The sequence below is a fragment of the Sciurus carolinensis genome, chromosome 2, assembly GCF_902686445.1.
Source record: "Sciurus carolinensis chromosome 2, mSciCar1.2, whole genome shotgun sequence".
NCBI classification, from domain to species: domain Eukaryota; kingdom Metazoa; phylum Chordata; class Mammalia; order Rodentia; family Sciuridae; genus Sciurus; species Sciurus carolinensis.
The window spans coordinates 154,406,475-154,431,917 of record NC_062214.1 but is presented as its reverse complement, the minus strand read 5'-3'; the positions used below and the strand labels follow the sequence as shown (position 1 = coordinate 154,431,917).

At 39.4% G+C, this 25,443-nt stretch overlaps 1 long non-coding RNA gene across 1 annotated transcript; it reads right to left on the bottom strand.

Annotated features, from left to right (window-relative positions):
- Positions 1-12,810: 12,810 nt before the first annotated feature.
- LOC124978035 (uncharacterized) lies at positions 12,811-15,961 on the bottom strand. The gene is made up of 3 exons (XR_007107308.1): positions 15,821-15,961; positions 15,552-15,615; positions 12,811-13,660 (listed from the first exon to the last, which is right to left on the bottom strand). It is a non-coding gene; the product is annotated as an uncharacterized LOC124978035 (long non-coding RNA).
- Positions 15,962-25,443: the final 9,482 nt, after the last annotated feature.

The following is a 25,443-nucleotide window of genomic DNA, read 5'->3' as shown; positions in this document are numbered from 1 at the left end:
TGAGAATGCTGGGAATGTCTAAAAGGGTGACTCATTAAGTCCCTCACAGTTGTGCCTGGATCCAGCCCAGGTCAGCTGTCCCTGACCCTGTCAGGGCCCGTAGGATGCCCTGCAGGAGCAGGGTAGACTTGGCAGATTTCAGATTAGAAAAAAAACTCTGATCAACTACAGGTTTCCTCCTTCTCCCCCACCCCGGCTCCCATCTTCATCTATCTCAGCTCTGTTAAACTGAGTTTTTAGACTTAATATTTAATCTATATAAGTCTTACAACTCATCATTCAATATTTTCATACCAAGGTGAACTTTCATGTATGATAACAGTTTCTAACTCTCTGTTTTTCTTTTTTGTACTCTGGTCATAAGCACTCCGTTTAAGACTTAAAATACTTCTGATTTAAAAATCATGCCACTCTGATGTAAAAATCCCATACTTAATACAGCCATGCCTAATAACCATGCCTGCAAGGTATTTAAGGTAATTGGAAATTATTTTATTATGGCTTCACTTCCCTAAAAGCATTCCAACATCACTCATTGAAGTACCTAAAATAGAAGCTTGATCTTGGAATTAATTAGGGATTAACACGGAATCTTAATTTTAAATGTATCAAAGGAAAGAAAACAATTTAGACCCCAGTATACATCAAAGGATAATTCTATCTGGCAAGGCACAATGACTTTGCAGCCGCCTAATCTCTCACCACACCCTAATGCTTCCATGGCGACCGCACCACAGAAACCCCAACAACATATCTAGAGTTGCTCCTTCAGGAAAGGAGTTCCTCCAAAGCACTGTGCCTGCTACTTAATCAATTATGGCTACTTACAACCCCCCACCCAGAAGCTGTTGTATCCCAACAGAAAATTTCCACTCGCTCAGTCTGACTCTTTGGAAGTCCTAGATGAGGGACCTTCTGCTGACTGTTGCTGAACACTGATGAGTCTTGCTGGCAGAGCCTCTGCCCTGCTTTCAGTCTCTGCAGTATGAGAATCTGGAAAGGCACAGGGCACTTGACCAGGGGGATAAGTGAGAGGCCACAGGAACAAGGTGAGAGAAAATTCAGAGGCCCATGACCGGCTGCATTCAGGGTTCAAAGCGGTGTCAAATGTCAGCACTTCGCAGTGAGGAGATTCATATGCACATACCCTCTTCTTGTAAGCAAAAATCTCACGTGCATTTTTCTCTTTTTCACATATTTGAAAACTTTGCGTAGCCGAGGAAGGGATTATGCACTGGGAGTGTTTCATTTTCAAATGTTTTTGCAGAGGGCTTTTGCCTCCCACCTACATTTCAATCACATATAGTGAACTTCACTAGAAAGAAAAGGTTTTCATTTAAAATTTGAATAAGCACCATAAAATCTAGAAGGATTCAGCAGGCCTAACTCTGAAAGAGAAAATTCTGAGTAAAGGAACCATCTTTAATTTAGAGGTCAACTTCTACCGAAACACCATCATCCCAACCTTGAGTCAACCTGCTCATAATTTGAGACTTTGGTATAAGGGAGTGAAATTTAGGACTTCAAGAGCTAAAATTTTATTTCATCAGGATGCAAATCTCTTAAGTGTATCTTGTTTTCTACCCATATTGACTGATAAGGGTGTTTTTCTCTTTTACTTCTCCTTTTTTTTCTCTTCCTTTTTCTAGTAAGTGTAACTGATACAAAATTTTAAAGTTGTCCCCTGTACAATTCAATTGAATTGCCTTATCTCCAGTGCTAGTTACTCCTATTTTCCAAATACTCAGCTTTCATTCAAGTACGGAACTGAGTTCCTCTTGGCAGCAGAACAGATACTATAGAGAGTCTTTCCTTTTATTTAGAAATACCTTTTGGGGGCAACTTTCCCCTTGCCGTAGGCTAAAACAATTATTGGAGCTGTAAACAAAGCCAAATCACCCACCTTGGACAGCCAATTCCAATGGGATGCCCCTAATGCTGGAAATGGTTTTTTTATCTCTTAAGAGGGGTTTTCAGTTTAAACTGATAAACAAAAATATGTTGTTAGTGAGTGTTTTCCTGGGTATAATGTATCCCCCAAAGCATTTTTCCTGAGAGGGAAATGTTAGGCTCTTGATAAATGAAAAATAAACTCTTGTTTTCAAAGATAAATTATTACAATGAGAACTTTCTCCTACCTTAAAAATTGAATACTAATCTTTGGCTCTGTCTGGTAGAGTTTCCCTAAATTGTTGGATGCATTCCATGTTTCTCAGACTTTGTTTTGGTAAAGAACAAGGGGAACATCTCCAGTGGGTGAGTGATTTGCCTTATCATCCTTTCACCGCATCCTCAGAGATCTTTAACTTTTTAAGCAGTGGCAGTTAAGTCTTAAGAACACCCAGAAGCATGCCCCAGGCTTTAGCATTCTCATTTAAAAAAAAAAAAAAAAAAAAAAAAAAAAGCTTGGACATCAGCAAAGCAGAAAATGAATAAGGCAGGTAGTTCAATTCTGATAAGATTAGAGATCTCCTGCAAATCAGGTAAGCTGAACTGCAAACAAGTGCCCCTACTTGGGCAGAGGTGGCCTCTCCTCTTTCCTGTGTCTGAGTTTACTTAATGAGAAGAAAAGTTATAGATAGGCTCTTTCTCAGTTTATGTGAGCAATGAGGTTGTTCTTTCACTTTTACAAACATTTTTAATCACGTCTTCTTACCTTTGTGCATCAAAAAGAGGTTATCTAAACCACAATGTAACTGTCTCTAGGCTATGCTGAGAAAACTGGTACAATCATCAATTTTAAGGGGACTTTCTCATGAAATAATAGACATAAGGAATGCTTGACCTTTGCAATGACACCTCAGGCCTTCCCAAAGGAAAGCCTTTTCTTAAAAAGAAGAGAAAAGAAAAGAAAAATGACTGTAGAAACATACTTTTAAGACCTAAAATTCAGAATGCAATTATTCCTTCATTAAAAGCTTTACAAATTGGTTTTATTTAAAACTGTAATTATAAAACCAATACTTCTTATTTCAGTATGATGTAAAAACCCTTAAACTATACTGGCAAATGGAAAGGGTAATGAAGAAAATTTTTGTTCAACCTTTTGTTTGTTTGTTTTGCATTTTGCTTGAAGTGCTGCCCACGTAAAAATCATGCAAGTGAGCAAACAAGTGTACCAGTGTACCTATACCACGTTTTAACTTTTGTAAGACTGTTCTGAATATTTTACTTGATTTTTTTTTTGTTTTCAAATCAAAGTTGTATACTATATCACTTATAAAAAGATTTTTTTCTAAAGAAAAGCTTAGGAAAACCATATTTCCAAAGTTAAGTAGTTCTTGACAATTATAGTTGATTTTTTTCCTTTACTTTTTGATTTCTCAGTTTTCCTGTTTTCTGTAATAAATATTTATTGCTCTTAAAATTTAAAGCACTTTTGTGTAAAAATCATAAGAAGATCTGGATCATACTTATCTCATTCTTGGATGTTTTAAACACCAGCTTTGGGACTCTGTCTTCATCACTTCGCTGCCTATCTTTGGGTTGAGTTTCTCCTTCAGTAGCTTTCTTCCTCCTCTCAAGCCCCTTCCTAGGTATTCTTTTTCCTTCTTCAGTCAGGATCACCTGCCCTAAAACTAAGTGCCTAGGGTAACTAACAAAGAGAGGAAAGAGAGAAAGAAGACAGGGTGCTACATCAGGGGAGCTTCTGAGGGATAAGAGGCCACAGGAAGACTCATTATACAGATATGGGAAGGAAAGTGAGACGGTGACTTGTTCAAGGTCAGATCACCAACTTGCAACAAAATGGGATTAGAACCCAAGACCGTTAGTTGCAACTTGAACCTGTGATGGATCCAAGAGTCCTGAAGTGCAGACCATCAGATGTGTTCAAGACACAAGGCAGGCATTTCATGCTGAAGCTGGCTGGAGTTTATTCTAGAAATGTACTGCTGTCCCTACCCCAACACCCGCCCCCAACACCTTTTTATTCATCGTCCTGTCTTTGATAGAGCTGTGAGCATTGAGAAATGCTCCCCTGTTGTAAGAGGCACAAGTGCCAAGCGATGAAACCAATGACTGACCTGCAACTCCTGTATCTAGAGCAGTAGGGCAACCAAGAGCAGTGGCCACCACATCTCAAGGGGACCACCACCTCAGCCCGTTGTTGCCATCTATGAATTCTAGCCAGTGCTGCCAGATCTTCTGATTTGACCAGAGAAGATTTTTTTTGTGTGAAATTTGCCCATTTAAATATATTGATGTCCAACTTAGAAAAGCACAAGTCAAGCCTGAGAAATTACATCAGCTGAGAGCCAGAAAAGTTGCAAGTATTAATGAAGAATATGAAAAATGGGGCAGTTGCCTCAAAATCTTAGTGAGAATATACATATCCTTGAAGCCTTGGTGAAAAAGGGAAAGGCAGCAGCTATCTCAAGCGCTGGTGGGTAGTCTCAGAGTTTAGTAGCATCAATGCAGGGGCTGAGCATGTAAGTATAGTGGGGCACTGGGCCCTGAGCAACTGCTCTTTCTGTGCTTTTCATATTACATCTGGCTTTCTGTGTCTTTTTTTTTTTTTTAACATAGAAACAAGATTGTCATTGTTGCATCACTGGCTTACAACCAACAGACAGACCATCCCTAAGACCTAGAAAACTGTGGCAGTGGATTGGGATCTACTTGTTGTAACTTATATGTAACACACATGGATTCCTAAAACATGTGAGCCTGTACCCTGGTGACCATAGAAGGACATCCTTCTTGCCATGTCCAAGAATCTGCTTATATGTGCCACCCTCCACGTCTGACTCTCATTTAGAAAAAAAAGAAAACCCTTTCCTCACCACAGAACCTATTCGTTGGATATACCTGAAATTTGACAGAACAAAGATTGAAGGTATTCCCTTTTATATTCAACTCATAAGAGAGAGCATTCCTTTTGAAGTGAGGACAACGAAATTTCACCTTGGCAACCTCACCTAAAAATTTTAGGTATAATGCCTCTACATGTTTCTATTTTCTCCAAATTTTCTGCCATGAGTGTCTATTGTTTTTATAATCTGGAAGGGAAAATGTTCAGAAAAAAATCTAGAAGGCAAATCAAACAATGTGTCTACTTGAACAACATGTCTATGTAAAGAGTCAGATCAGCCGTCAGGTGGTTTAAGAAGGCACCAGCGAGGTGGAAAGAACTTCAGCTACAGTCAGCAAGTCCCAGTTTAGCCTCAGCTTTTCCTCTCCTCCTGAACCTCTGAGCGCTCATTCTTTTCTTCTGTTGAATGAGGATGGGGATGCCTGTGTCACCTGATGCTACCATAGAAGTTAGTGATATGTTATGTGCACATGGAAGGTTCTGGATCAATGGTCATAGTGTCTGTGATAATTTTGTTTACTGCACCACCCACCATCAGATTGAGAGAGCTGAGGGAAACCATGGTGAGCATTCAGATTCACGTGTGTTCATGAGAACAAACCCTTCTGAGGTCAACAGACAGGTGAGGAGTTTGTGTTTGTTCCCGTGCTGATACAGCTCAGTACAGCACCACAGAATCATTTTATTGTTTGGAACCTGTACAAATTCTAGGAGAAAAATTTGAGTTTTTTATTATTATTATTACTTTGGGTATTATACTATTTTAGAAAGAATCAGTGATTGAATTTTCAGAGTTGTTTAAAACTAATTTTTTTGCTTCTACATCATCTAATTTTAAAAATCATACATTCTTTTCCCCTAGAGCTCTTTAACACAAGAACAACCTTTTAGAATAAACATGAATCTTGTGCTAAAGATTGTAACACTCTTATCAATACTTTGCACACAGTAAGTATTCAAAAAATACTTTTTATATCTGATTAAATGCTCCATGGCCTGAATAATGGCCATGGTGTGATAGAATCTGATGGAAAAGTGCAAAACATATTACATTGATTGAAGCAACCTGACCCTTTAGAATTAAAGGAAATGCCAGTACCTTCAGGATTGATGCCATAAATTAAATATTTTTTCCCAGCCTACTAGTAGTTTGCTATTGTTTTCATTTTGCAGTATTTGAATTTATGATTTATTATGCCAGCCTAATTTAAGAAACCCTACTTAGGCCAACTGGAAATTAACATTCTGATCTTCTTCTGGGTCTGTTCACCTCCACTGACCACAATGAGCTCCACCTTATTGCTCCCAGGTAGACTGACTGTGTCCACAGTCAACTCATGCATACTATGCTGTCTTTCTAAAATGCCAATCTAATGCAGCTGTGACCTACTGGATAACAAGAGCTAACATTTACTGAGCATTTACTATGCTTGGCACTGTGTTAAGCATTCATTATCCCATTTAATCCTTGTAAAAGTCCCACAGAATTATTCCCATTTAACAGAGAAGCAAAGGAGGCCCAGAGAGGTTAAGAAAATTGTGCAAGTAAATTGCAGATTACATTTTGGGCTTCATTCATCCACTTAATTACACACACTCCTCCCCCACTGCAACTGCAGTAGCATGAAGGCAGGATGTATTAGGCGTGGTGACACCTCGGTCACATGCTGTCTCTTCTGTCTGGAATGCTCTTGACTACTTAGCATTGAGACAGGTCCTCTCCATTGTGAAGGCTTCTCAGACATGCCTCCAACTTTCTGCTTATCCCAACATTTCCGCCACACACCTGTGGCCTGTCTTGCTTTACCATTATTAGTTTATCTGTTTTTCTCTATCATCAAATGCCATGAGCCCTGGAACTTACCATATTGTATTTGTGTTCACTTACACAAAGCCTGTTTAGTACTAGACACTCACCGAATGTTTACAAATGGATGAAGTGTGAGATCCTCAAGGGTCTTACTGATCTTTATATACCTTAAACCAAGCTGCAGCCCCAGGAGGTCTCTCTGAAGGGACCCACCTCATGTAGACAGGTCTTAAAAGTATCCATTTCTGACAGTCACTGGCCTGAGGAACCTACTGGTTCCCACCCCTTCTGCGTGCCTTTCATTCTCTTTCCTGACTTCCGGCAACATAGGCCTTAGCTTGGAGTCATGCCTCATTCATCCTGCTTCTTGGTCCTGCCACATTCAAATGGTTGGCAAGACTGATCAGTTCTTCCTGTGCAATGCCTTCACCTGTCCCACTCCATTATTGCTATTCTCCTACTAAAAGAGTAGTGGGAAAGGAAAAATTTTAAATTGGAAGTAGGAAAGAACTAGGGGAAGAAATCATAATCTGGTTGCAAAGGAGGCTTAAGGAACTGATTTTGAAGCTGACTTTTTAAAGCAAAATATTTTCTTTAGACTGTTGCAAATTAGTAACGTGGCCAAGTTTTATAAGTACACTTTACCTAAATATAGAGGGTATCAACTGCATATACCTGATGATACAGGTATACGTATGTCAGTGATAAAGATTATAGTAAGGGACACTATTTTGTACAGCAACCATTAGAACTCCTTCCTACCCAGTTTCTTTGACTCCAAGCACTTTATCTTTTGTTGTCAAATAAATTTTCCTACAGCACAGTTTCAGTATTATTATCATTCACAACCTTTCCCTGGTTTCCAATTGCCTAGTAAATGACAAGTGGTTTTTGGTTTTGTTATTTAATGGTGCTGGGATCAAATCTAGGACCTCATGCAGGCTCTACCATTTGACTACACCTCACCTCTGTCTACTACATAAGGAACAGTCATCCTATACATGAGCTCTAAGGTTCTGCACAATGTGGATCCCCCTATTTATTTATTTACTTATTTATTTATTTATTTTTGGCTTTATCTTCCTTGAGTCGCTATTGCCCCCTCTCCTACCAATTCCTTTAGCCACAAGTAACAGAACATTTAATGTGCACTGACTTAAACAAATGGAGAGCTATTTTTCTCATCATAATAAGAAATTAAGAGATCTACTGCCCCAAGGGCTGGTGAGGTACCTGATGATGGCCCAAGCGCCTATCTCTCTATGGTTCTGTTCTGCTTATCACCTCAAGACCTCAAGATACACCTCCAGGAATCTCATCCACAATTCCCAGGAGGAGAAAGGAGAGACTGTGAAGGGCAAAAGTTGAAGGAAAGTGTGTGCTAATTTGAGCCCATCTTGTTTTTTATGGTAAGGGAAACACTCTCCCAGAATCCTAACCCAGCAATCTTCTGCTTATGACTCAATGACTAGAAGGGTGTCACATTATGGAAGGTGACTGGGGAAGGTGAAGTTGTGGATGGAGGTGGCCCAGCTAACAGCAGCACTTGTCACACTCCCTGTTCCAATCAGGTAGCACTCTCTCCTTCCTCTCCATCTGCCTTCACATCATTTCCTCCACCTCAGTGATCTTTCTCCTCCTCTATTGCTTATTAAAGTCCTTTCATTATTTACAGTCCTGATAAAACACCACATCCTCCAAGAAGCCTCCCTTGTCTCCTTCTAAGCCTCTCTGATAAAATGTCTCCTTCTGAGATCAACCCCTGCTTGTATTTCTGCTATACATAGAACTCCTCACACTGCACTATAGTTAATTATGTGTGTTTTGTCTCCTTGTCTGTATTTTAAGGTCCCAGGGGACAGGGAGTATGTCCCATTCATCTTTGTATTTCCAAGACAATCATCACAGAGTAGGTATTCAATAAGCTTTGGATGAATGTGTGCATATTCTGCAATATTCCATTTTGAACAGAAAAGTCTGCAATACCCACACATTGTGTTGTCTATAATGGCCCTTCTGATCCAAGTTAAAGGAGAACATCTGCAGTCCTCTGTGAATATTGGCTGCTGTCTTCTGTCCTCAGCCAAGGCAGGGACATCTGTGGTGGCAACGTGACTATCTACCAATGCTTTCTATGTCCCTCTGCCCAAATGTGCAGCTGTTTCCTGGGTGGGAAAATAAGAGAACAGTAAAAATCAGACAAAATAACAGCAATTTCAGCAAGAGGCTTGTAAGGGTATTAGATGTAAGAACCTCAAAACTGTGTTACAATATAAGCAATAATATTAATGCCAATTAATAGCATTTATCAAGCCCCTTATGCCATACACTACTTTATATGCAGCATGCTATCAGCTCCTCATAAAAATATACTGTACTCTTTATTAAATAAGGAAATCATGTCTCAGAAAGGTTGAACAATTTGTGCAAGGTTACATAGTTATAGGTGGCAAAATTGGGCAAACACTCACTTCTTAGCACAAGCGTGTAAGAGAAGGGGTGTTAGCTCTCTTACAGATAAGGTGCCTGCAACCCAGAAAAGTGAAATGATTTTCTCCAAGCAGAGCAGTGCAGTCATCAAGAGAATGGACTCTGGTATTGAATTGTTTGGGTTTGAATCCTGGAATACCACTTATCAGTATATGGGTGCAAATTGTTTCATTTCTGTGCTTCAGTTTCCTAATCTGAAAAATGAGGTTCTTGTGAAACAATAGGAGCTAAATGCACTTAAACAGACTAGTCTAGCATTCAGTCCAAAATGCATTTAGAAGTGATGGACTGTACCGCCACTCGTGTGTATGATAGGGGCTACCATAGCACAACATACCTGGTGTGCTGAACAGAGCAGAATTGGGTATTCAGGTATGCTCTGCTCCTTCTTGAGGAAAGAAACAAATACTGCTTTCTGACTTGCAGTGGTAGGAGTCTTCTCTCTTCAACAAAGAGATGTCTAGGTCTACCAGCCCCACCCATCAGAGTCATGCCTGTGGAGAGAATGGCTCTATCAGCATTTCTTCCCACTGCTAGCGTTACTTGACCCAGAGTTAGCAGGCTTGTGTCTTTGAAATTGTTTTAGAAACAATTTTTTTTTTTTACAAGTTTGTGCTGAGTTTTGTAGGGTGATCTCGACAATGTCATTTAATTTTGTCTAAGCCACATTTTCTGCTGTGTATCTAGTCTCCTAAAAGGTTCCCTGATGAACCATTCCTCTTGGTATGCACACCATTTGTGAAGGCCTCTTCTACAGGGAATCTAGAGACTTTGTCCTCTCCATAGAATATGGTACAAGGGACTTGTGTGACTTCTGGGTTGAGGTTAAAAGAAGTCCAGTCACCTCTGACTTGTGTACTTGGAAAGCTCTCTCAAGGGGATGCCACACACTACATGAAAGTTCAAATGCCATGAGACCTTTAGATGTCTGAGGCCCCCGCTATCATCTGACTGTAAGTGCAGGATACCCCAAGTAAGAAATGCCCAGCTGAGCCCAGTCAATCTATACAGCCATAAGAGATGACCATAATTGTTATTTTAACCCTGTTTGAGATTATTTATTTTTAAGTACCTGACAATTGAGCACTCCTGATTCTCCAGAGTTTTTGGTGCAGTTATAATACATTTGAACCCAAACTGTAGATATGAATTGTAAGTCATTTTTTTCCTTTTCTTTTCTTTTCTTCTTTTTTTTTTTTTAATGGTACTTGGGATTGAGTCCAGGGGAGTTCTAACACTGAGCTACATCCCCAGCACTTTTTATTTTTTATTTTGAGACGGGGTCTTGCTAAATTGCTGAGGCTGTTTAAACTTGGAATCCTCCTACCTCAGCCTTTTAAGTTGCTGGATTACAGGCGTGTGCCACCGTGCCTGACTTTTTCATTTTTTTTTAACTTTCATATTATATATATTATATGCATATTTATCAGTCATAATATCACCACTTAATGAGAAATCAGAAGCATTCTTACCAATATTAAAATGAAAACAAGTACTTCTAATATCTGTTTCCATTTAACATTGCAAATATAATTTGACATTATTTTTTTCTTTAGCACTGTGATGGAGATATTATTTTAAGCAATTAGACAAGAAGCATACTGATTGAAAGGACAAGGTAAAATATCTTTATGCAATTATGTTACAGTACTATAATGAAAATGAAATTGAAACAGTAAAGAATACACTAAGGTAGAAAGATATATAATTAATATACAAATACCACTAGCATTTATGTATGAGCCTTCAGATTTAAGGAAAAGCTATGATAACAACAAAAACAAGGAAATTTAGAAAGAAATATACAAAGGCCAAATGTTTTCTCTGATAAGTGGATGACTATATATAACGAGGGAAGATGGCGGGGGGAAGAGAAGAATGAAGGAACTTTGGATGGTGTAGAGGAAAATGGGATGGGAGAGGGTGGGGGATGGAAAGATAGAATGAAACAGACAGTATTACCCTATGTTTACGTATGATTACATGAATGGTGTGAATCTACATTGTGTACAACCATAGAAATGAAAAGTTGTACCTCATTTGTGTACAATGAATCAAAATAAAAATATATTTATATATACTTCAGTTTAGGTAGAAAGCATATATTTATGATGTTGAAGTTATATCAAGAACAAGGGGTATTTTTCTACCTGTTGAAACTTTTTATGGCTTTTCAGAAATGATCTGACATTTTTATCACATAGGCTTTTTCATTTTTTATTAAATAAGATTTTATTCTAAAGATACAAATCAGAATTCGTGGAAGTCCATATGCAAAGCTTTTATTAAATAATAGGAAGAGAACTACTACATCACCTATCATACTATATATTTGTCTATTTGACTGTCACCTGTCTTCCTTTTTTGAATGCAAATTCAAAGATGATGATGATTTTGTCTGTTTCATTCTTCTCTGTGTTCGCACTGCCTAGAACAGTGCTTGGCTTACAGTGGGTCTGCAGTAAATATTTATTGATTAAGGAGAAAGAAGATAAATGTAACATAAATAGTGTATAATCCAACATTAATGTCATAAATATATCCAGCCCATAAAAATCTCTCACATTGACTTCCTAAATAAAATGTGACATAAAAGTGTTCATCATATGGTATGTTTAAAAAATTTAAAAAACACTGGTTAAAAAAAATCAGTTTGTAAATCAGCAAGTGCTACATAATTTCATTAAAAATTTCCAAGTGTTTTTCTGCAAAGCACAAGACCCAAAGTATTTTTGTCAAACTATGGATAGTAGGTATCTCTGGGTGAAGGTTCACAAGAGATTTTTGTTTTTTTCTTAGTGCCTCTCGCATATTTTCTAGAATTTTAAAAGTAAAGTTTTATGTGTTTTATAATCAGGAAAGCATTATTTCATAAAACAAAGTTGGAAGCATTGATATACCTATTTTTATGCACATCTTATCTAAAAACCACAAAAATTAAAGTCCTTTAAGTTTTTCTCAATCAATTATATGTTTTGTGTGTATTATTCTAGTCATGGGCTTTTCTAACTTCCCATAGAGTCGACCATAGCACCTCTGCCCACAGGAATAATGAAATAAAAGGTAGAAATAATTCTTCTGTGGCTCAAGTAAATTCTAATAACATTTTCTGCAGACCAGATCATTGAGGCACTGATTGTCCAAGGCGTCATGGACACTGATGAAAATGAAACATTTCCCCAACTGCAGGCAGATATAGCATGTTGGTAGAAATAGCAAGTTGGTAAATGTGTGGAAGCAAACTTCCAAGCCCATTGTGAAAGTGACCCATTGCAAAAATAAAACAGCATACTTTTATGGTGGTAGATTCTTGTGTATGTATATTTCTAAAGTCCACACGAAAATGCCTTGGAATTCAACAGACAATGGAGAGAAAATTGCTTCCTCTCTGACATAAGAGAAGCTTTCTGCTTAAGAGGAAGCACACATGGGGAAGGAGCACTCCACGTTCTGAATATTTTCTTAGAAGTAAAATAGTGATGACATCGCCTATGGCACTCACACTTCTGTGACTTACTGTGATGAACAACTGCTACTAGTTTATGTGAAACTGTAAGGCCAGCCATAAATGGTACCAAAAACCAGATATGCTCTGGAAATGGGTGCTAAGAAGTCTAATTCCTTAAAGAAATAATACAGATACCTCTAAAGGTGATCCTAGTTAGTTCTCTACATGCTCCATCATTGGGAACTAAGCATTGTTTAGCGATGAAAATGCTTTTGGGAACAGACATTAACTCCATTGATGACCAGACCAAATTGTACACCATAAAGTTCTCTCAAGCCTGAGTTTCCGCCTAGATTTTCTATCTACATTAATGGCTAGAAACAATAGAATGCTTACCTCTTCTTTCTGCACATTCCTTACTTGGAAGTCTTGTCAACTAACCCTCAGAATATTCCTTGGACTCTGGTTTCTCTCCTATTCCTGTGACACACTTGGGTTTCTTCCCATCTCTTACCATGACTTGTGTACCAGCCTCTTAACTCTGCTCCTGGATGTCTTTCTCACTTGGATTAGGGAGTGTTTCTTGAAGGTGAACAGCAAGTTTTAGAGTCCCTTACATTTTCCAGAGGGCACTGTTCCTAATAGCTGTTCAACAAATGATTCTTGATCACTTATTTTCTTGCTTGACCAAAAGGTAATAAGGTGGAAAAAGCACTAAAGTGGAGAAACTAAACACCTAGGTTCTGCCGTGTGGCTCTCTGTATTAGTTACCTATTGTTTTGCAACAAATAACCTCAAAATTTGTGACTTAGAACAACAGCATCTCTCATATTATCTATGGATCAAGAGTTGAATAGAGTATAGTAGAAATACTTATCTTCCCTTTGTGATATCGAGAGCCTCTGTTGGGAAGAACTAAAAGTTGGGTGAAATGACAGCTCTGTTCTGGAATCATCTGGAGGTATCTTCATTCACATGGGTACTGATTGATGCATATCAGCTGAGGCCACAGCTGGCTGCCCATCAGGACCCTGACCCATGGTAGCCTTTCTGGTGGGTCAGTGGGGCCTCCTCACAGCATGGCAAGGGCAACTGGGTCCTAAAAGCAAGGTTTCAAGACAATTGGTTGGAAGCAATATCACTTTCATGACCTTGCCTTGGATGTCACATAGCCTCAATTCTGTAGTCATAAATTTACCTGGTATATTAGGCAGAACAAATAGCACTCTAAAACGTTCACATTTTAACCCCAAACCCATACATTTGTTAGCTCACCTGGCAAAAGGGCTTTGCAGATGTGATTAAGTTAAGGACCTAGAGATAGGAAGATTATCCTGGATAATCCAGATAGATACAATATAATCCCAAAGGTCCTATAACTGCAATCCAGAAGCTTCAGAATCAGAAAAGGAGATATGATACAAAAGCAGATGGCAGAGGGATGCTGGCCATGAGCCAAGTAATGCAAGCAGCCTCTAGAAGCTGGAAAAGGCATGGAAACAGATTCTCCCTAGAGCTTCCAGAAGGTTTCAACCCTGCCAATATCTTGAGTTTATCCTACAAAGACATATTTTGGAATTCTGATCCTCAGAACTGTAAAATAATAGATTTGTGTTGTTTTATGCCAAGAGTTTTTGGTAATTTGTTACAGCAGCTACAGGAAACTGATATACCCAAATTCAAAGCAGGGAATGTAGACTCCCATCTTGCAATGGTAAGTGTCAAAGTTGCATTCAAGAGCATATGGAACAAAACAGATTGTTGTAGGCAGCTTTTAAAAATGCAATCTGCTACACTTGACCACTAAGTAGGTGGGTAATTATAGGTTTGTCTTACTGGGTCTCAGTCTCATCATCTGACAAATGAGAGGCTTGAGTGTGAGGACCTCTAACATTCAGGTCCCCCAAATTCCTGGTCTTATGAGTGAAAGGGAGGTGTAGTATTTTCATGAGAGATCATAATAAATCATGGCTAATTTCCTAAGTTGTCCCTTGATTCTTATCATCATTTACTATTCTGAATGGAATGGGTATAGAATACCTGGATCAGAAAGTAAGCATGGTGAACTCCTAAGAAGGTAAGAGGTGGGCATGATGTTTTTTGCTTGTTTGCTTGCTTTTGTTTTCGCAAAACTTCAAAATATAAAAAGAATGAAGGAAGGAAGGAAGGAGGGAAGGAAATTATTAATTCTTTGAGACAGGGACCATCTCTTGCTGATTCTTAAATTGAATCCCAGTAAATGACATAGAGTCTAGAATTCAGATGACCTACAAAGAAAGTCATATGAAAAATAAAAAGAAAACACAAGGTGCACTGGTTATACACTGGACAGCTTTTTAGGGTGGCCTACCCTTGGGTGGATTATTGGGTACAAAGCCTTGATTCACTATTTCTTGGAAAGCTAGTTCAGTAGTCTTTTAATTGGTCTAATTTATCTTATCCTTGTCCTAAATACAGAAACTAGAGTAATTCTGATAAAAGTTAATGTTATCCATGTCCTTCTTTACCGAAAACCCTCCAGAGGCTTCCTGTCCCACTCGTAAATGAATCCAAAGCCTTTATCAGGGCCAGAACTAGGGTGAGGTCTGGGAGATTCCTGGGGTGCCTAATTTAAGGAGGCACTCACTCTTAGGCACCCACCCTGCTCTTGAACAGTTCTGAGAATGACTGCTTTCTAAAATTGTGTGCTTTGCTTGCCCCACCCTCATCCTGACACTGACCCTTAACTAAGATGGTGATTCAAGACCATACACTATTGGACATCTGATACCCCTCATCTCTCTGATTTCATCTCTTCATATTCTCTCTTGCCTCCTTCTACTCAAGTACAGTACTCTCTTGTTCTGGCCCTCATTTCTACCTCAGACTTCATACTGCTCTTTCATTTGACAGGAGCATGACTCCCTAAATGTACTTGCTCATTTTCCCTTTCTATAACAAACCACCTGAGACTGGGTAATGTATAAAGAAAAGAGATTCATTTAACTCACAGTTTTGAAGAATGAAAGTCTAAGGTTGGGCAGTTCCACTTGTTCAGCTTCTGGTGAAGGCCTCCTGGCATACAGTATTGTTGGTGGAGGTATGTGTCAGAGGGATTACATGGTGAGACAGGAAGCCAGAGAGTGAGGAGGGCTCTTTTATAAGAACCCATGTGATATTTTATAACAACCCACTTCATAGAACTAACAGATACCCTGAGAACTATGTTAATCCCTTCTGAGGGCAGTGTTCCTGGTAACTTACCTTGTGCTTAACCTACCTTCTAAAAATTCCACCATCTCCCAAAAACCTCCTCACCAAGGACTAAACTTTTCATACACAAATCCTTGGGGAACACAGTCAAATCATATCCAAACTCAAGCACTGATATCATGTGCTGGCTTCTTCGCCTCATTCAGATCTCTTCTCTGCTCAAATGTCACTTTTTCTGTGAAAAAATTATTCTATTAAAATTCAACTGTATGGTTCACCCTTTCTTACCCACTTAAATTTTATTCTTAGGACCTATTGTCATCTTATGTATTTTGGATTGTTTTTATTTATTTTGTTGAGGGTCTGCTTTTCATACTAGACTTTAAGACCTGGGAGGATAAGAATTTTTGTCAGGTTTTCAAATCTGTGTCCTAGCACCAACAACAGTGCTTAGTAAATGTAGATGCTCAATAAAATTTGTTAACTGAATAAATACAATAACAATTAATTTGTCCCATACAACAGGGCATGGTTGCTTATTTCCAGCTATGCAGGAGACTGACGCAGGAGGATCAAAAGTTTGAGGCCAGCCTTCACAACTTAGTGAGACCCCCATCTCAAAAAAAAAAAAAAAAAAAAAAAAGTTTGTCCCATAAAGTCATGAAGAATAGAAAATTATAGGATTTTAGAAAAAACAAGAATTTTACTAAAGGGATCAACAAAACATACTCCATGACCTATTTTTGTATGATGGATGAGTAAAGAATGGTCTTATGGATTGAATTGTGTCTCTCCCTCATTTGTCAAAATAATATCCAGAACTTTGGAATGTGACCTGTTTGGAAATAGGGTCATTGTAGATATAATTAGTTAACTTGAAATAATACTAGAATAGGGTAGGCCCCTAATCTGACTGTGTCCTTATCTAAAAAGGGGAAATTTGTATGTAGACTTATACACAGGGAGAACACTATGTGAACCTAAAAGCAAAGATCAGGGTGTTGCTTCTGTAAGCCAAGTGTCTTAGTCCATTTTGTGCTCCTGAAACAGAATACTACAGAGTAATTCACAAACAACAGGAAGCCCAATATCAACGTGCTAGAATGTGGTGAGGGCTTTCCTTCATGTTATGTCATCCCAGAGTAGAAGACAGAAGGGCAAGAGAAGGTGAGAGTAAGAGAGATTGAGCCAGAGGGGAAGGGAACCAAACTCATCCATTAATCAGAAGCCCATTCTTGGGATGATGACATTAATCAATTCATGAGGGCGGAACCCTCATGACTTAATTACCCTCTTAAAGGTCCCATTTCTCAACACTGTTGCATTGTGGGTTAAGTTTCCCACACAGGAACTTTGGGAGACACCTTCAAACCATACCACCAAGGAACTCCAAAGATGACCAGAAAACCACTAAAGAGGAGGAAAGAGGCATAGAACAGCTTCTCCTTCATAGCTCTCAGAAAGAATCAACCCTGTTGACATCTAGAACTCAGATGTCTACTTTCCAGAATTGAGAGTAAATTTCTGTGTCAATTGAAGCCACCCAGTTTGTGGTACTTTGTTATGGTAGCCCTAAAAAAAGTAATACAAATGGATTATACATTTGTAAGTAATTGTAGAAGAAGAAGGGGAAGGAAAAGAGGAAAAAGAAGAGGAAGAAGGAAAGGAGGAAAGGAAAAGGAGAAAGGAGGAAGAAATAATGACAGAGATGGTAAGTGGCCTTCAAAGTCTGAAATATTTACTATCTGGCCCTTTACAGATAAAACTTGCCAGTACCTAAGATTTTGAGGTCATATAACTCATATAACTTGTGAAGAAACACAAACCTTCAAAAACAGTCATATTTTCAAGTTCAAACAATAATGCTCTGGTTGGATTGTGTCCCCTGGAGTTCGTGTGTTGGACACTTAGTTTCCAAAGCAGCAATATTTAGAGGTGGGGCTATAATAGGTGATTAGACCATGAGATCTCTGCCCTTAATGCCATTATGAAGGAAGCAAGTTGGTTACTGAAGAAATGGCACTCTAGAAAGATGAGTTTGGACCCCTCCCTTTCACATGCTCTCTTTATCCATGTGATGCCTTCTTCCAGGTTATGACACAGCAAAAAGGTCCTCACTAGATTTGGCCCCTCCATCTTGGGTTTCCCAGCCTCAAATGAACTTCTATAAATTACCCTGTTTGTGGTATTCTGGTACAGCACAGAGTAAGACATAGTATGATTGGTTTTCACTATACCCCAAACAGGCTGTCTTCGAATCTATTAAAAAAAAAAAAAAGATCATACCACACTGACTACTGAATTTTTAAAAATCATTTCATCAATTCCTCCTTGTATAAATACCAAGTGTTATTAAAATGTTTTCATCTCTTATTCCAGCCCAGTATGTGTCCTATACAGAAACACATCACTCTTCAAAAGGTTTTGAGCAAAGTACCTGCTATGATCCATACTTGTTTTTGCCTTTGTTATTCATTTTCTGTGATACTAGTTCTCAAGACATAATTAAAAAATGATTATTAAAGATAAGAATAGATGTCTGCCTGCCCTCTGGATCTTCCACAAACAGTGTAGTACAGATTTGGCTATTATATATTTTATGCGAAAGAGGAACACAAATGGAGAACTATCTGTTGAACAAATCTACCCACCATGGTAATGGCATAAGAAATGATTTAAAAGAAAGTGGATCAGAACTGTAGTAGTTCTTTTAATATGCCCCAAACTCAGGGAACAGCAAAATGAATCTGTTTTATCTTCATTAGCCAATCCCTTGGCACTGTATGTGCATGTGCATACACAATGTTTTGGTTATTTAACCTTGAGTCAGATACTTAACCATTTGGGCAGATGACAGTTTGGGCCTCTGCTAGTTGTTGAAGATGAGGTTCCTACTACAATGGTTTACTGAAGGAACTGCAGGAGAGGACAGAGGTGCTCTTTCCTTCCTACAGTTGCTTAATTAGTTGAAGAAGCTATATTTATATTTACTAAAAAGTAAATATATGCATAAATTTCAGTTAAGATGCTCTTAAACCTAAACTATGGAGGAAATAGAAAGGAAGTTAAAGACAATATTTTAGTAAAAGGTCCATGAGAAGACTGCACATCTCAAGTGTGGCTGCTCTACTTTAAACTCCTGCACTTTTGTACCAAACTCACAAAGAATTTAATTTACTTAAATCTGAACAAAATTTGCACTTTTACTAACATCCCTGTTTTTAAAGCAGGGATTTTGTCTAGAGTTGAAACCTGGTGGTTGTTAGCTGGGTGGCCTGAGGCAATTTAATCTCTCTATGCTTCTTTTCTCAAATGTTATTTTTTTTTTTAAAGTGTGAGGGGTGGTGGTGATAACTATAGCATAGAAGCCATAGGTTGTCTCAAGGATTAAATGAGATAAGGAAACAAGAAAATGTCTAATAATCATTAGGGATCCAAAGTATGTTGACTTTCCTTATAAGTATATGGTTGAAGAAAATATGCAAATATTCATGTAATTATAATTATTTACATAATTGCTTATTTAATTATAACTAGCTTGTGAAAACCCATCAGTATTTTCATAAATGCCACCAGCCATATATTTTATGACATGAAAACTGGTTTCATATACACTTTAACATTTGATCCGTACACTAAGAATCACAAGAGTCAGGTGGGTAAATGGGGGGTCCGGTTCACATGGGCAGAGCAGGGATTTGGGCTCCAAGTCATTATTCTCCTAGGGACCTTTTGCCTGCTAATGCTGTCTCTTAACAGAGTGACTTTCTGTTGACTCAGTGACAACCTAAGAACATTGTTGAGTGTGAAAGCTATGTATCACTGAATTAAAGTTGTTGTGCAGGTCACTTAGAGATAGATCCCAAAAGGAATCTATACAGTGTATGATAGAGATTTTTAGCCTTTTCTGGGTTCCAAATCCCTTTGAAAATTTGATAAGAGTTATGGCCCCCAAGCACTTTAATGCTGCACCAAAAACTGTAGGCAAAAATGTCATTTTTTTCAGCTCTCCCTAACATCCATCCAGTGAAGCTATAATAGCAGGTCGAAGAATCTCTAATTTAAACAGATTAACTTTTAATTTAAATATAACAAAGACAACCAATGCCCAATTTTCTCCTTAAGACTCTTAGACATTCAATTATCTAATACTGGTCAAGTCATTCCATCCAATACTGTAGAAATAAAACCAGATTATCCAGACTCCTCATGTTCCAGGAGCCACACTGATCATTTGGCTCAAACGGAAGTCATGTTTACCTATCACTTGTAGTTGACACCCTAACATGCAGGAAATGAACAAAGATTAAAACTCAGATTTTCAGAATGAAAATCGGAAGTCTGAAGCATAGGCTACAAAATCTAACCAGCCATCCCCTTATGATGAGTAAAGGAGACTCCTCTTCTTGGTTAAACTTTTGTTTAATTGGCTCAAGGAAAGGCTGAGGCTCCAAGATTGCTCTGCAAAGATCCTCTAGACCACCAGGACCCATATGAAGCAACACCCAAAGCTTGAACCTCACACCTCCTGCTCCTTTTCTCCACCACAGGTCCCTTCACCCCACCTGGTCTTACAAATCCCACTTTGCCAATGTTGCATAATCTTGCAGGTACCACTGCTGCACTTGGCAGGAGCAGACACAGAGGGAAAAACACCCTTGTCTTTAACTGATAGGAAAAGCCACACTCTGGCCCCTGGACAACCTGTCCTTGGAAATAGCAGTGGAGTGGGTGGCTAGCTAGGGAAGCAATCTTGCAATACTCTCCAAATGCAATTTTCTCCAAACATAATCAAGGGTTCTGTACCTGGCTGTCCCAGCATCCTTAGAACTTCAAGAGGGAGAATGCCAGGGGCCAGGGATAAAATTGTCCCAGGAGTCTCTCACATCCTATCAGAGGAGTCTCATGTTAGGATCTCCCATCTCTTTTGTTTTCTAAATTTTATTTATTTACTTATAACTGGGAGAATGGCTCAGAGTTTTCAAGTTGTGGTAGATGAAAAAGGAGGTGGGAAAGTTCCTTTTTCAAGAGCCTCTGGAGCGCTGGATGCAAATTCCGTGCAAGTGGCTCACCGGGGTTGTTGGGTGCTTGCTGTTTATTCAAGTATGGGTCAGGTTAGCCACCTGGGGCACAAATCCTGCAAAACGAGTCTGAGAGTGGGGCGAGCTCTTGCAGGTAGGAGGGTGCAGCCGCCGAGCTAAAAATAGCGAGGGCAAGAGAAAGAGAGAGCCTGGCACGCGGTGGAGGCTGGGGCCGCGCTCTGCAGGCGGCGATGCAGTGAGAGGACCCAGGCTGGGCTGAGCGGTGTGGTCCCACCGACCCTCTGCCTAAGGTGGTGAACAAACACGCAGGTTACTAGGGCGTCGCGCCAGGGACTCAAGCAGTGCCCAAGAAATGGGCGCTGCAGCCTCCTGAGCCTCTGGAAACAGCCGTGATCTGCCACTCCACCTGTGGCCCTCGGACATCTAGAATGAACGCCGATGTTTCTTTAGGTGAGGGCACATGGGGGAGGTCCAGCCATGCGTCTGACCAGAGCAGGCATGAGGATAAGGAGCTGGTCTGAGGAGGGTGGGGAGACACTGGACCTGGTGAAGCTGTTGTCCCTAGCTTAGCATGCTGGCTCCCCTGCAATCAGGGAAGGCCAGGTGCAGCACAAAAATTTCAGTGCATGAGCTTCTGGCAGGTCCTACTTCATCTGCCCGCAGGAAGTGAGAGCACAGGGTGCAACTTAGCTGCCTCTCGTGGGGAAGACTTTCCCTGCCTTAAACCAACACCTTGCCTTCTCTACTCGCAGCTCATCCTCTCAACACTTCTTTTTTCTTGAAATTGAATTTGCAGATCTGTGAACCTGGCCCTGGAGACTCAAGACCTTGAAGAGAACCAAATCTTGACCACATGAACTTAGATTTATCTTTTTGCATCAAGCTGGGACTCAGCTTTGAAGGATCAAGTCACTTCTTTGGAGTCCCATTATCTTTATTACTATCCTCTCCCCAGATCATCTCCCAAGCCTCGAGTTTCCAGAATCTGGACATAGAGCCCATTTCCTTTTCTTAAGCTGTTACCTATGTTTTGGTTTTACACACTTTCATTGGGGGGGAAAATGGTGACTCTGGCATTAACCCACAGAGACTGATGCGTTGAAATACTCAGTCCAAACCTCTCTGCCAGCGAAATCAAAGAAGAGAAGAGCCCAGCAGTAGTCACAGATGCCTCTGGGAAACTTTGTGCTGACCCAGGGGTTCCTGGTCCTCCCTGGGTTGAAAAAAGTAACAGGGACCTTTTGGGCATCTGCCTTCTACCTTGGGTTGCTCTGGTGCCCCAAAGCCAGGTTTTGGTTGGTGTAGCCAACCCTGGAGGAGGGAGCCCCAGAGTGGATCTCCTGAGGCCTTAGGTCTGCTTTTCAGGGGCTGTGGCCACCAGCAGTCCATAGATTGATTAGCTGCTTCTAGTTTTGCCCTGCAAGTCCCACGGCTCTCAGCAAGGTCTCTTGCTGGGGGTTTCAACTGTTGGTCAAAGAAAGTATTTCAATTGTTCGTCAAAGGCATATTTTCCATAACTTTTTATTCAAATATAACATAAATAGAAAGTGCATAAATCTCAGGTTCATAACTTAATGAATTCCCAGAAAGTGAACATCAACCAGCATTTTTAGTTTTTTATTCTATCTATATAGAATCCTGGAGGGGCTTACAAACAATATGTAATTATTCTTGAACAGGACATTAGTGAAAGGGCTCCCTCCATACAAAGGCCCATGAAATAGTTGGGTGATCAGTAAAAACACCCAAATTTTACTTATATGGTAAAAAATTCTTGAATCACATATTCTTTTGGATACAGGTTTTCATGCAAAAGACTAGAAAGCTTTTAGCATGAATTGAGGGGAGAATATTGGTTGTTGTTATTACCCAATTGACATCTGTTTGGGAAACCACAGTAATTCACTTGGTAATCAGACATTGGACTGATACTGCGCCCTGCTTCCAAGATCTATCCTCTACGGACACTGCAGTCTTGTCCAGGTCACTGTTCACACACACCAGGGAGAGAAAGAGTAAATGGGAAGGATGTGTGAGCTGAGAACAAAGACATTGCAAAGTTTTATCTGTTTTCACACATTCTATAAGAATTTATTTCCAAATAGCACACCTGCTATATAGAATTAGGTGGGTACAGTTGACCATTTTTTTAGGAAAGGAAGCCTTAAATAGGCAAAGCTAAATAGCCTTCATTGTGTGCTGCTCCCATCTTAACCTATCTTGGAAAAGAAAGAATGTCCACATGTGTGCCCTGTCTGTCATCTACATGTTAAACATGTTAAGCTATAAAAGCAATCTTCTCATCTGTCAGATATCACTGGGATCTCAATTGGAATTATTTGCCCATTTTTAATGTTATACTTTTTTTAAAGGGCTTTTTTTAAAGGACTATATTCTAGAGAGTAGGAAGACAATAATTCAAGACATAGAGAACTGAAATATTGCATTCTCTTTCTTTTTTCTTGTGAGAAAATATTAGAATCCAGTACTAATAGCTTCGAGTGAGGTATATCAAGGGTTGACATCAGTCTTGAATGTTTAGAGAAGGGACAACTTGTACAACTGGGTTAAAAATTCTTCTTGGGGTTAGGGGTGCAGCTTAGTGGTCAAATGCTTGTTTAGCACATGCAAGGCCATTGATTCAATCCCCAGGATTGCCATAAACAAAACAAAAACTTCTTGACCAGGATAGAAGGAAGTGGTTTAGGGTTTTTTGTTTTTGCTTTTTCGCAATGGGGAATGAACCCAGAGGTGCTTTACCACTGGGTTTCATCCCCTGCCCTTTTTATTTTATTTTTTATTTTGAGATGGTCTTGCTAAATTGCTGAGACTGGCCTCAAACTTGGGATCCTTCTGCCTCAGTCTCCTGAGTTGCTGGGATTACAGGCATGTGCCACCGGGCCTGGCAAGTTTAGGTTTTAACAAGATAGATAGAGAAAATTCTAAAATAAAGGACTTAGGAATCAGAAGTCAGAAATGGAAAATGCCTTGGAGGTGTCAGTGAGTCCATCATTTCTTTGATCTCAGTAGGTATGACATTGACAGTTATGAGTTATCTTGGCAGAGTTTTATCATAATAGAACTATAATAAATGTAATTCAGGGAATGCTATTCATGTAAACAGCAACCCTTATTAAATAAACACCTGAGGTGTACACAATAGAGGTGAGACACAACCTCTTCCTTTAAAAAAATTATCACGACCTTTAAATAAAACTCAATAGCAAAGTGTCTCTTTACCTTCTACTTTGCTCATTAATCATTACTTTTGTAAGGAATAATAATTCCTAATATTTATTGACCCCGTTTGTGCCTGCCATTTTAGTATATTAACTCATTTAATGCTTATAGGAATATTATGAAATAAAAAATATGATTCTCAGGTTATAAATGAAGAAACTGAAACACTAAAGGATAAGCCATTTGACTATGATTTAACTATTAGGATTACTGTCTGTAGATCCTAGGGCTTCAGAAATCTGTGAAGAACCTGTTCAGTCATCACATTTTACAATGAGGAAACTTTGACCCAGCAGAGGTAATTAACTTCTTTTTCAAGATCACAAATTTTCTCAGAGGAGGGCACAGAAAGTCTTGCCCTAAGGTGGACTCTATATCAAGAAGAAACAAATGTGGGGTCTTGATTTTGTTCTGTCATTGAAGAACTTGGGACTGTCTCCCTATACTAGCTGCAAGACGCAGCAGTGGGTGCCTTGGCCTGGGGAAAGCCTTCAGGGCAGGCATTTTTGAGGTGGATTCACAGGGATCCACAGGATCTATTTCCATAGGAGATTCATCCATCGCCCCTGCAGGCCCAGTTCAGGTTGTGGAGGAGGAGACAGACTGACATGATCTGAGTTTTGGTCCATCACTTACAGCTCTGTGACCTTGAGCAACTTGTGTAGTCTGTAAATTTCAGATTCTCATCTGTTGAAGAGGGATTTTATAAGGGTTGTTGTGAGAGCTAGAGAACAGATATGTAACATATGGTATATATTAATAATAGAAAAACAAATGGTCCAGGCCAGTTTCAGAGATTCCTTCTGCTATGGTTTAGATATGAGGTATCTCTCAAAAGCTCATTTGTGAAACAATGAAAGAAAGTTTAGAGATGAAATGATTGGGTTATGAGAGCTCTAATGTAGTGCATTGATTCACCAATAGGGATTAATGGAGTGGTAACTGTAGACAGGTAGGGTGACTGGAGGTGGTGGGTCATTGGGGACATGCCTTTGGGATATATATTTTTTCCCTGGAGAGCAGAGCTGTCTCTTCCTCTCTGCTTCCTGGTGGCCTTGTCCCACTTTCTTCCACCACACTCGTTTGCCATGATGTTCTGCCACCCCCAGAGCACAGAGCAATGGAATTGGCCATCTATGGACTCAGACCTCTGAAACCATGAGCACTATAAAATTGCTCTTGTCAGGTCTTTGGGTCACAGCAGCAAAAAAGTTGGCTAACACACCTTCCAATTTCACTTTTAATTGCTTTATCTTACTGCTTCTCAACATTTAGCAATGGTACTGGGAATTTCTTCAAGGTAATCCCCTATAGCTTCAATCGACATGTATTGATGAAGGAGGTTTGAAGACCTAATATGATTTTTAGTTGAGGACCCAGAAGCAAGTACTACTGTGTCTACAAGAAC